The 11,647-nt window shown below is 36.7% G+C and overlaps 1 protein-coding gene across 1 annotated transcript in view; it reads right to left on the reverse strand.

Moving 5' to 3' along the window:
• The window catches only part of PEX7 (peroxisomal biogenesis factor 7), an 82,946-nt gene that overhangs the window by 10,131 nt on the left and 61,168 nt on the right, over positions 1-11,647 (reverse strand). The window lies entirely within an intron of this gene.

Consider the following 11,647-nt stretch of genomic DNA (forward strand, 5'->3'; position numbering starts at 1 on the left):
GGAATGATGAAAAGAGCTCAGAGACCAGTGAGGAGATTACTGCAGCAACCATGGCAGAGATACTAATAAATGCTTATCTAAGGCAATGGAGCTAGAAGGGAATGGTCCAGATTTCAGAGATATTGGTGAGGAGAAATTTATAAACTTGATGCCCACTTGAATTTAGGGTGACCAGCAAACTAGGATGACTTCTCAGGTCTGCCCCATCATGCAATCAATTGAGCAATTAGGAATACCAGAGTAAAAGGAAGACATCTATTGCAAGCACACAGTAAATGCAATTGGATAAATTGGGACAAGCATCACTAGCATCTCATTAAATGAACTGATAGTGAAGGATGTCTATGTCTGTAAGGATGGTAAGAAGAAACTGGAGATGAAGACATTTGGCAAGGTGGTAAAGAAGATGAGGCTAGTACGATTTGCATTAAAGCAAAAGGATGAGAAGATTTTTTCTTTAAACAAATCTAAATCATATAGCTAAAGAAGAAGGAAACTTGGGAAAAGGCTAACTTGGTTTTCGGGGGTTTCCTGGTGACTTCTTGGGCTTAACATCAATTGAATGATGAAAGGGAGGCAGATGCAGGGGCGTAAAAAGAGAATGTTGATTTTGAGAGAGTAAAAGCAGCAGGTAAACCTACTAATTCTTGATGTCTAATAATGGAAGAAAAGCCAAATTTACTGGTAGGGAGACAGGACAATGAAGTCAAGTGAGTTTTGAAAATAGAGAACAGAACTGGCTGAAGATCTAAAAGCACGGTGTACATCTGAGGAAGCAAAGACCTGGATGAGGAAGTCAGTGAGAAAATCAGGAACCCACTGGAAAAGGGAGAAACAGAGACAGAACACAAATATTGTGAGGTGATAGAGAGGGAAGAAGATATTTATTCTTGCTTATTTTTACAATTAAGTAGCAAGTAAGGTCACGTGTCCAGAGTGTTAATGATACTGTGGGAGGCTGAGAAAAGATATTGTGGAGAATGAATGGGCTAGAAAATCAAAATGACTTCTAACGTTAGTTGAGTGGGACCAAGAGCCCAGATGAAATTTTTGTGAAAATGTAGTTTGTGGTGTGCCAAGTCAGCATTTTTGCTTGGTTTCTTAGAAGCGATGACAATGAGCAAGAAAGTGGGTGATTCAGGATTGGGAGCCGAGGCAGCAGAGACTAAGGTGTCAATAATTCTGCAAACTGTCACTGCAAGGGTTGTCCTTGAAGCCCAGCAAGCAGTAGACACAGGTTAACACATCCACCTTAAGGATACACCAAGGTCCTATACCAAGCTGAGCCTCGGAATGTTTTACAGCTGGGGGAAAACAGGCCCTTGTTATATAATTTTCAGCTACAAATCACACAATTATGAAAGCATCAAAAAAGAAACAACAGAGACTAATAATGCCTGAGGACACTGGATGCTTCTGGCACATGTTCTTTTAGGCTCTAAAGCTAGTCTGTGACAGATGCAGCAAATATCACCTCCGATAAAAGGTGAAAAGAATTTAGTTATCTTAACTACCAATAATGCTGGTCTTCTTTTACAACTGAATTTTCCAACTTCATACTGAGAATTGCAAAATATTTTTATCTACTGTCAACTCATAAAGGTGGCATCTGAGACTGTGGGTACAGAGATTTGAATCAAAACATGAGCTGAATTTTTAAATGATGCCTAATTTTTAAAAATTTCTTTATAAATTTGTTCTTTTTAAAAAAAGTTACATAAGTTTTAGGTGTACAACATAATGTTTCAATATACGTATATAGTGCTAAATTTTTTTTTTACTAAAATGTCAACAAAGATACTTTTAAAAACACATCTATAGAACTGGTTTAAATCAGAGCCAAAGCATCTTCCACTGAAACAAAATGAAAATACACAAAATTTCTTTTGCCCTAAAAATAATCTTTATAAAGTGCATACATGTTCCTATCATGGATAGTCTAGGATATTCACTCATTAAAGATTATATTTACCAAGAATTTTAGGAGTCCCAGAAGATAGATTTACATATGTAATATAACCACAGCTATGAAAAATATGCATACATATGGAAAACGACTGGAAGAGTAGTTACTTTTGGGAAGGATGGGGGCAAGATGTGGAAGGAAGCATGAGAGAACTTTTTGAGATTCTGGTAGGGTTCTGTATCTTGGCTTGAATGGTGGTTACACAGGTGTGGTCATTTCTTGATAACTTACTGAGCTGCTCAATTAAAATATATGTATTTTCCAACAAGGAGGTTACACTTCAAATAAAAATTTCTTAAAGAAAAGACTGAAAAGAAACATACTAATATGGTATTACAGAGATTCTTTCTAACATGGTAGGACCATGGGTAATCATTTCTCTTTTCTTTTTTTTTAATATTTTTATTTATTTATTTGACAGAGAAAGAAAGAGCAAGAGAGGAACACAGGCAGGGGGAGTGGCAGAAGGAGATGCAGGCTTCCCGCCCAGCAGGGAGCGCGATGCGGGGCGGGGCTTGATCCCAGGACCCTGACCTGAGCTGAAGGCAGACACTTAACGACTGAGTCACCCAGGCGCCCCAATCTTTTCTCTTTCTTCTGAATGTAATTTCCCAATTTCATCACGAGAAAAAAGATCAACTTTATTAAACGTATAAAGATTCTATTTTGGAATGAACTAATAAAGTCTACTTTAAAAGAGATTAAAAAGAGAAATAACTGTCTCCCAAAAGGCATGTGTAACAATATGTAAACCTATACCCAGATTATAAATACTAAACTAAATATCAATTTCAAAGGAGCAGAGTTGATACTACAGAGCACAAAGTCAGGAATTCTAAAAATATATTAATACAGAAAATCCCAATTATACAAACGGGTATATTACAGGCCCAGAATTATACGCCTAAAAACAGAAAACGGGTATCCGATTTAGAAATAATAAGGATAAGAGAGAAAAGAGAAAATGCCAGGGCTGTACAAATCATGATCAGAGGGGAAAAAAAAAAATCAAAGAAAAACTTTCTGAACTGAAAGGTAACTTCAGCCTGGTTAACAAGAGAGGGGATAGAGCATTTCTCAGCAATTATCCTCAAAGAATGACCCTAGATACTTATTTGTCAAGTTTTAAACCTTTAAAGACAAGATCTTACATCTGTCAAGAAGAAAGGAGGTATAAGAATGCTTTTGGATCTCATTTTTCAGATCTCTAAGAAAGAAGCTAAAAAGAAAAAGGAATTATAAATATAAGAACTCAGATAAATCTCTTTTAAGATAAAGGATATATTAAGATACAAGGACCTAAAGTAAGGTCAGCAAAATCCAACAGCTGTTAAGATCACAAGAGACAACAAGTTTTTGAAAATGGGTGGAAAGGTACTTTCTTAAAGGTGAGAGGAAGATACTTTCTAAGAGAATAAAATATGAACAAAGGGTGAAATTAATATGCAATTAGTAAACTTAACCACATATTGTGAGAATAAAGGATAAATATGTCAAAAATAACTTAAAGTACCAACTATACCAACAAAAGGTTAATGTTATAGGTTTTAAATGGTTACAGATTCTTCGCAGCTTGTCCTATCAAGAAGTGGAGTCTATTTTTCTTACTCTTTGAATCTGAGCTGGCCTTATGACTTGCTTTGCAACAGATGGACTGCTGCATGAACTTCTAAGTCTAGTCCTGGAGATGCCTGGCAGCTTTTACTCTTGCCCTGTTGGAAACCTACAGCTGCTAAGTAAAGAAGCCTGGGCTCATCTGAAAGACACGTGACTCAAGACGACAACCAGCGATGCACCCTAGACACGTGAGTGAGGCCTTCTTAGAACACCCAGCTCTAGTTAAGACTGGAGTCACATGAAGGACCCCAGGTGAGACCAACAGAACTGCTTGGCTGAGTCCAGCCCAAATTGCTGACTCACAGAATTGTAAGCAAAGAAAATTGATGTTTAAGCCCTTAAGTTGTGGGAGAGTTTGTTTGCAATAAATAACGGAGATAAAATAAGTGAGAGAAAAATAGGGACATGCATCAAGAACTTGATCTCTTGTATCTCCCTACAAGGGAGTTTAATGCTACTTGGCAAAAACAGAAATACTTCAAACAATACAAATGTTTGTGTGAAAATGTGTTCATGCTAGATATGCAAAGAAAGATACTGGTTGAGGCATCATCTTAGTTTGAGAAAAAGAAGAGGGACGCCTGGGTGGTTTAGTCGGTTAAGCATCTGCCTTCAGCTCAGGTCACGATCCCAGGGTCCTGGGATCAAGCCCTGCATCAGGCTCCCTGCTCAGTGGGGAGCCTGCTTCTCACTTGCCCTCTGCCCCTCCTCCCTGCTTGTGTTCTCTCACTCTCTCCCTCTCTCTCAAATAAATAAAATTTTTTTTAAAAAGGGAAAAAGAAAATTTTAAAGATAAATTTATAGGCAGAAGACTAGACAAACTTGTCACTGAAAATATTATACGGAAAGTAACAAGATCCTAGATCTTGGGAGTTAGAAAAGCCTCTTCTTCGAATCCCAAATCCAAGAGGTTACAAAGTCTGGACCTAGCAAGTTTCTCAAAGTCTCTCACATATCTACCACATTTAATCTGTCTTTTAATTTGGATGTTTAGACCATTTACATTTTTCCTTTCCTTTCCCTTTCATTTCATTTTTTTTTTCTTTCTCTTCTCTTCTCTCCTTTTCTTTTCTTTAGCAAGTTCTACACCCAACATGGGGCTTGAATTCATGACCCTAAGACCAAGAGTCACATGCTCTACCGACTGAGCCAGCCAGGCACTCCTAGACCATTTATATTTAATATAGTTGTTGAAATAGTTTGATTTAAAGGCTACTACATATAAGATCATGTCCTTGGCAAAGAGAGATTAACTTTACTTCTTCTTTTCCAATTTAGATGCCTTTCATTTCTTTTTCTTGACTGACTGATCTAACTAAAACTTCCAATACTGTATGTTTAATAAAAATGGTGAAAGCAAGCACCTTGTCTTATTCCTGATCTTGGAGGAAAAGCTTTCAGTTTTTCACCATTGAGTATGATGTAGGCTGTAGGTTTTTCTATATATGGGTTTTATTATGTTGAGGTAGTTATTTTTTATAATTATCTTCATGATTGGCTTAATAGTTATAGCTTTTTTTCTAAAACTTATTAGATGTTAACTTGGGTTTACAATAGACATCTTGACTTTATCACAATCTACCTTCAAATACTGTATCACTTCACATATAGTAATAACTTCATAGTGTACTTCCAATTCTTCCCTCATTTTATTATTGTCATACATTTTACTTTTGTACATACTATGAGCTCTACAATATACTGTATGCAAATATATCGCATACAATACTATTTTTGCTTTAGGCAAAAATTTTCAGTGATAAAATTAAGTTAAAAAGTGTCTTGTATATTTACTTCATTTTTGCCATTTCTAGTTACTTTTTTTCTTCTTTCCTTCCTTCCCTCCCTTCCTTCCTCCCTTCCCTTACTTTTCCTTCCTTCTTTCCTTCCTTTCTTCCCTACCTCCCTTCCTCCCTCCGTCTGCCTCTTTCTTTTCATTTGGTCTGGGTATATTTCTTCTGACATTTCTTGTAGCACAGATGTGCTCTGAGTTTTTGTCTGAAGTTTCCTTATTTCCTCTTCTTTTTTTTAAATGATTTTATTTATTTGAGAGAAAGAGAGCAGAGCATGTGAGAGAGCACAAGCAGTGGGAGGGGCAGAGGAAGCAGGAGAAGCAGGCTCCCCACTAAGCAGGGAGCCTGACAGGGGGCTGGGTCCCAGGACCCTGGGATCATGACCTGAGCCAAAGGCAGACGCTTAACCACCTGAGCCACGAAGGAGCCCCCTTTATTTACTCTTTATATTCAAAAGATTCCTCTTTATATTCTTCATTTAGTACTTTAAAAAAGACATTCCTCTGTCTTGTGGCTTGCATAGTTTCTGGTAAGCAGTCTTCTGTAATCTGTAATCTTTATCTAGATGCTTCTGGGTATAATGTTTCTTTTTTCTGTCCGCCTTTAATATTTTCTCTTTATCTTTGGTTTTTAGCAGTTTGAATATGGGTAGGCCTTGATGTGTTGTTTTGTTTGTTTAAATCCTGCTTAGGGCTCTCTAGGATTCTCAAGCCTGTGATTTGACTTTCATTATTTTTGGAAAATTCTCTTTAAATAGTTCATCTTCCCTATTTGCTCTCTCTTCTTTAGGACTCCAATTACATATATGCAAGAACATCTGATATTATCCCACAGATGCTAGATGCTCTGTTCTCTTTTATTTCCCTCATTCTTGTTTTCTCCTGTTCTTTCAGCTTGGGTAGTTTCTAGTGACCTATCCCTAAATTCGCTGATGAGTCTTCTGATGGACATATTGAAGGACTGCATCTCTGACACTGTACTTTTAAAAAAATTACTATTTTCATTTGACGATTTTTATCTCTCAGCTGAAACCCCTCCTCTGTTCACACATGTTGTCCACCTTTTCCGCTCGACCGCATTTGTAGAGCAGCTGTGTTTTCTGCCCGTGCTCTGCCAAAAGTAAAACAGTACTGGGGTCCCGTCTCTCCTTGGAAGGAGGCCTCTTGTCTTCCTTGGATTTGGGGCTACTTGTTTGCCCTGCTGTCTCAGCTTTCTGATGGACTCACAGAAAGTCTGATTTTGTGTTTATTTGAACTTCTCTTATTTTTATAGTGGAAATAATGCTTTTTTCATCTCTTTACATCTTAGGGAAAATTAGAATGTCCATTCCTTTTTTAAAAAACATCTTCACTGAGATGTAATTTAAATACCGTAAAATTCACCCATTTTAAGTGTACAATTCAATGATTTTTCGGCTCTTTACAGGGCTGTCCAGCTATCACCGTAACCCAGTTTTAGGACATCCCCACCACTCCCAGAAGAGATTCTGGATCCCAGAAGATCCTCTGTGTCCATCTGCAAACCGCCCCCACTCGCATCCCCTACCCCAGATAACCACTAATCTCCTTTCTGTCCCTACAGACTTGCCTCTTCTGGACATTTTATATAAATGAAATTATACATTATACAGTCTTTGCATCTAGTTTCTTTCATTAGCATAATGCTCCGGAGCTTCATCCATGTTGTAGCGTGTATCAAACTGTTCCCTTTTATTCCTGAATAGTATTCCATGGTATCGAGATACCACATTTTGCTTATCCACTCAGCAGCTGACTGACGTTTGGATTGCTCCTACTTTCTGGCTATGAACGTTCATGTGCAAGTCCTTGTGTAGATCTATATTTTCATTTCTTTTGGTTAGATATCTAAGAGCGTAAGTGCTGAGCTGTATGGTAAATTTACATTTACCTTTTTAAGAAACTGTCAAACTTTTCCAAAATGACTGCAACATTTTACATTTTTTCCACCAGCAATACATGGGAATGTCCTCTTTCTTGAACTAAGTTCTTCTTTGAACTTCAAAGATACTACACTTTTGTAGTTCTTCTTTTACCTTGCTAACCATTCCTTCTCAATCCACTTTGCTGGATTCTCTTCTTTCAGACTTCTAGAGTCTCTTCTGAGCCTCTTCTTCACTTATATACTCTCTAGATAATTTTAATCTGCCCCCACACTTTTAAATCGTTTTTATGCCAAAAACCTCCAAATTTTGTATCTGTTACCCTAAACTCTTCCCTGAGGTGGACAAGCCTAAGTCTGTTTACCTAGCAGCTCCATTTGAATGTCTAACAGGAGACCTCTCCAACATAACTCTTGACTGTTCCCGATCCCAAATCATCTCCTCTTCCCCTATCTCAGTAAATTAAACCATTGCCCACCCTGTTTTCTAGGTCCAAATCTTAGGCATAATCATTGAGTTTTCTGTTTCTCTCATAGCCCATTTCTAACCCATCAGCAAATCCTACTATCTCCAAAGTAAACCATGTGAAATTTTCGGTAATTTTATATGGTTCAATCTACTACATTATGAATCTTTTCATCTCAACATCTCTTAGATTTTAAGTCACCATTATCTCTTTTTTTTTAAGATTTTATTTATTTATTTGAGAGAGAGCGAGCACAAGCAGAGGGAGTTGCAGAGGGAGAGGGAGAAGCAGGCTCCCCACTGAGTAGGGAGCTTAATCCCAGGGACCCTGGGATCATGACGTGAGCCAAAGGCAGACGCTTAACCAACTGAGCCACCCAGGTGCCCCTTAAGTCACCATTATCTTTTGCCTGGATTACGTCAAGAGACTCTAAGCTGCCCTCCCGGCTTTCAATCTTACCTGTCCTCTATTCTGCCACAACAGACAGAATGATTTTTTTTTTTCTTTTTAAGGAGGCTCCATGTCCAGCGTGGAGCCCAATGCAGGGCTTGAACTCATAACACTGATATCAAGACCTAAGCAAGAGTTGGATGCTTAACCAACTGAGTTGGTTAACCTACTGAGCCACCCAGATGCCCCCAGAATGATCTTTTAAAAGCACAAATCACTGGGCAGCCTCATGTAAAAGAATGAAACTGGATCACTATCTTATCCCATATACAAAAATTAACTCAACATGGATTAAAGACTTCAATCTAAGACTTGAAACCATAACACTTCAAGAAGAAAACACAGGTCGTAAGCTCCTTGACAAGAGTCTTGGCAACGAGTTTTTGGATCTGACTCCAAAAGCAAAGACAAGGGGAACTATATCAAACTAAAAAGCTTCTGTACAGTAAAGGAAATAATCAACAAAATGAAAAGGCTGAATGGGAGAAAATATTTGCAAATCATACATGATAAGGGGCTAATATCCAAAATATAGAATGAACTCATACAACTCAATAGCAAAAACACACACAATCCAATTAAAAAAGAGGCAGAAGCTCTGAATAGATATTTTTCCGAAGAAGAAATACAGATGGCCAACATGAAAAATGCTCAACATTACTAATCATCAGGGAAATGCAAATCAAAACCACAGTTAGGTACCACCCCACATCTGTTAGAATATGGCAATCATCAAAAAGACAAGAAATAATAAGTGTTGGCAATTATGTAGAGAAAAGGGAACTGTTGTAAACTATTGGTGGGAATGTACCTTGGGGTAGCTGCTACAGAAAACAGTAAGAAGGTTCCTTTAAACATTAAAAATAGAACTACCATATAATCCAGCAATTTTACTTCTTGGTATGTATTCAAAGAAAATGAAAATACTAATTTCAAAAGATATATGTACCCCTATGTTCACTGCAGCATTATTTACAACAGCCACAATATGAAAACAACTAAGTGTCCATCAGTGAATGAATGGATAAAGAAAACATGGTAGGGATAGACAGATAGACATATACAGACACATACATATACACATGTGATAAAAGTAAGCTATAAAAAAAGAATGAAATCTTGCCGTTTGTGATAATATTAAGAGAAATCAGACAGAGAAAGAAATACTTTGATTTCACTTCCCTATGGAATCTTAAAAGACCCCAAAACCAAAAAACAAAGCAACCAAGCTCAAAGATAAACAGAACAGATTGGTGGTTACCAGAGGCGAGGGTAAGAAGTGGAAGAAACAGATGAAAGGGGTCAAAAGGTACTAACTTCCAGTTATAAAATAAATAAGTCCTGGGGATTATAAAATGGTACAGCATGGTGACTAGAGTTAGTAATACTGTATTACATATTTGAAAGTTTCTATGAGAGATCCTAAAAGTCCTCATCACAAGAAAAACATTTTTTTATAACTTTGTGTGATGAGAGATGTTAACTAGATTTGTTGTGGTGATTATTTTGCAATATATACAAATGTCAGATCATTATGTTATATGCCTGAAGTATCAATTATACCTCAATAAAGAAAATCCACAAATCAATTTCTATCATTCTTCTGCTTTTCAATCTGCAAAGGCAATTACAAAGAAAATCAAACACAGTATGGTCTAAAGGTCCCTCCACAATTTGGCCCCTGCCTAGTTCCCATCAACTTTCCCCCCTCATTCAGTAGGCTCCAGCCACACTGGCCTTCTTTCTGTCCCTTAATAATAACAAACCCTTTCCCATATCAAGGACTTGACTGTTGTTGCCTCTGTGAAAAACACTCTTCCCTTAGATTTTTGGATGGCTGGCTTCATTTCATTATTCAACTATCAGCTCACATTCCACTTTTCTTAGAGTCTTCCCCAGACCATTTAAGCAAAAGTACCCCATCATTCTCTATCAAATTGCTCCAATTCTGAATAGCATTTATTACTATATGAAATCATCTTTTGGTTTATTTGATTTCTCCCATGTATGTAAGGCTCCATGACAGCAGGAACCAAGTCTGCTTTGTTTGCTGGTTTATTCTTAGTGCCTAGAACAATGCCTAGCCTTCAATAGGCACCTGACTGAATCCCCAGTACCTAGTACAAGTCCGACATATGAAAATATCTGTGGAAAGAGTAAATGAATGAGAGGGAATGGTCTTACTTTTAAGGTCCCTCCTAATCCCAAGATTCTGTCCCACTATGAGTTAATTCAGTGGAGATTTCTAGTACAATTGAACTGTGTATTATGCCATTGAATTTGATGCTTCTTTGGAGCTCAAAGACCCCTGCTTCTCCATTCCTATTTGCTCCCAACAGCAACTATTTCCTTAGTACAAATGGAATTTGGTTTTTCAACCGGAAGAGATGATTGGCAGTCACCAGATTATAAAATACAAATACAAACACACACACACACACACACACACACACACACACACACACACACACACACGGCCATGTGATAAAATCTCTTATTACTTAAGAGATTTTAAAATATGACTAATACAAAATGATTAATAAATATGATTAATAAATCCTGTGAAAACAAAGTTCCTTTTAATAGGGTGGTCTATGTGCGGAGGATTTAGAGAACACTTGACACTCTGGGCGAGGAACTGCCATGACCATGTACATTGAGGAGGCCACAGTCTGGGACGCATAAAGTGCAGGTTAACAGAAATATTTGAAAAGGAAAATATTAGGGTCCTTTGTTTGGTAGTGCCACATTTCAATAGGTACACTGCAACTTTTTTTAACTAGGACAGCAAAGAGGTGTGATTATTTTATTAAAAACCACCTATAATAAATGTATTTCTCAGAAAAGGAACTAGTTCATTTGAAACACATTATATTTACATTAAAGATAATGCTATTTTTTCTCCTATCACTATTTCAGTTTCTTCTCAGATGTCATTAAATCATTTAAAAACAATTAATCTAATGTTAATGTGAATATTCTAATGGCTAATAAGAATATTTATGTATTTATTTTTTGAGAATATTTTATAATGAGAATTGTCTTAAGTTCCTAAAATTAAAAAAAAAAAAAAACAAAAAACAAGTATTCATTTAAATTTAAGAATACAGTAATGAGAAACGGGATTTGCTTTTGGTCCAACTTCTAAAATTCATCATAAAAACATAATTTCTTAGTCATACTTTAGAATTTCCACATATTATTTTGTTTCATGATTATGCTGGTGTTTTCACATAGCCTGTGTTATAAAGTGTCTAATCACTCAACATACCATAGTGCTTCTGACTGAGTTTATAATCTCCAAAACTGAAACCGCATTAAAAAAAAAAAAAAACTCTGAAGAATATTTAAAGTCCAAAATATTGACTCTCAAGTCCTCAAGAGAACAAAAGGGGGAAAATAAGAAGTTTATTAATTTTTTTAAGATTTATTTATTTTACAGAGAGCAAGTGCTT

The sequence above is a fragment of the Zalophus californianus genome, chromosome 7 (assembly GCF_009762305.2).
Source record: "Zalophus californianus isolate mZalCal1 chromosome 7, mZalCal1.pri.v2, whole genome shotgun sequence".
NCBI classification, from domain to species: Eukaryota; Metazoa; Chordata; class Mammalia; order Carnivora; family Otariidae; genus Zalophus; species Zalophus californianus.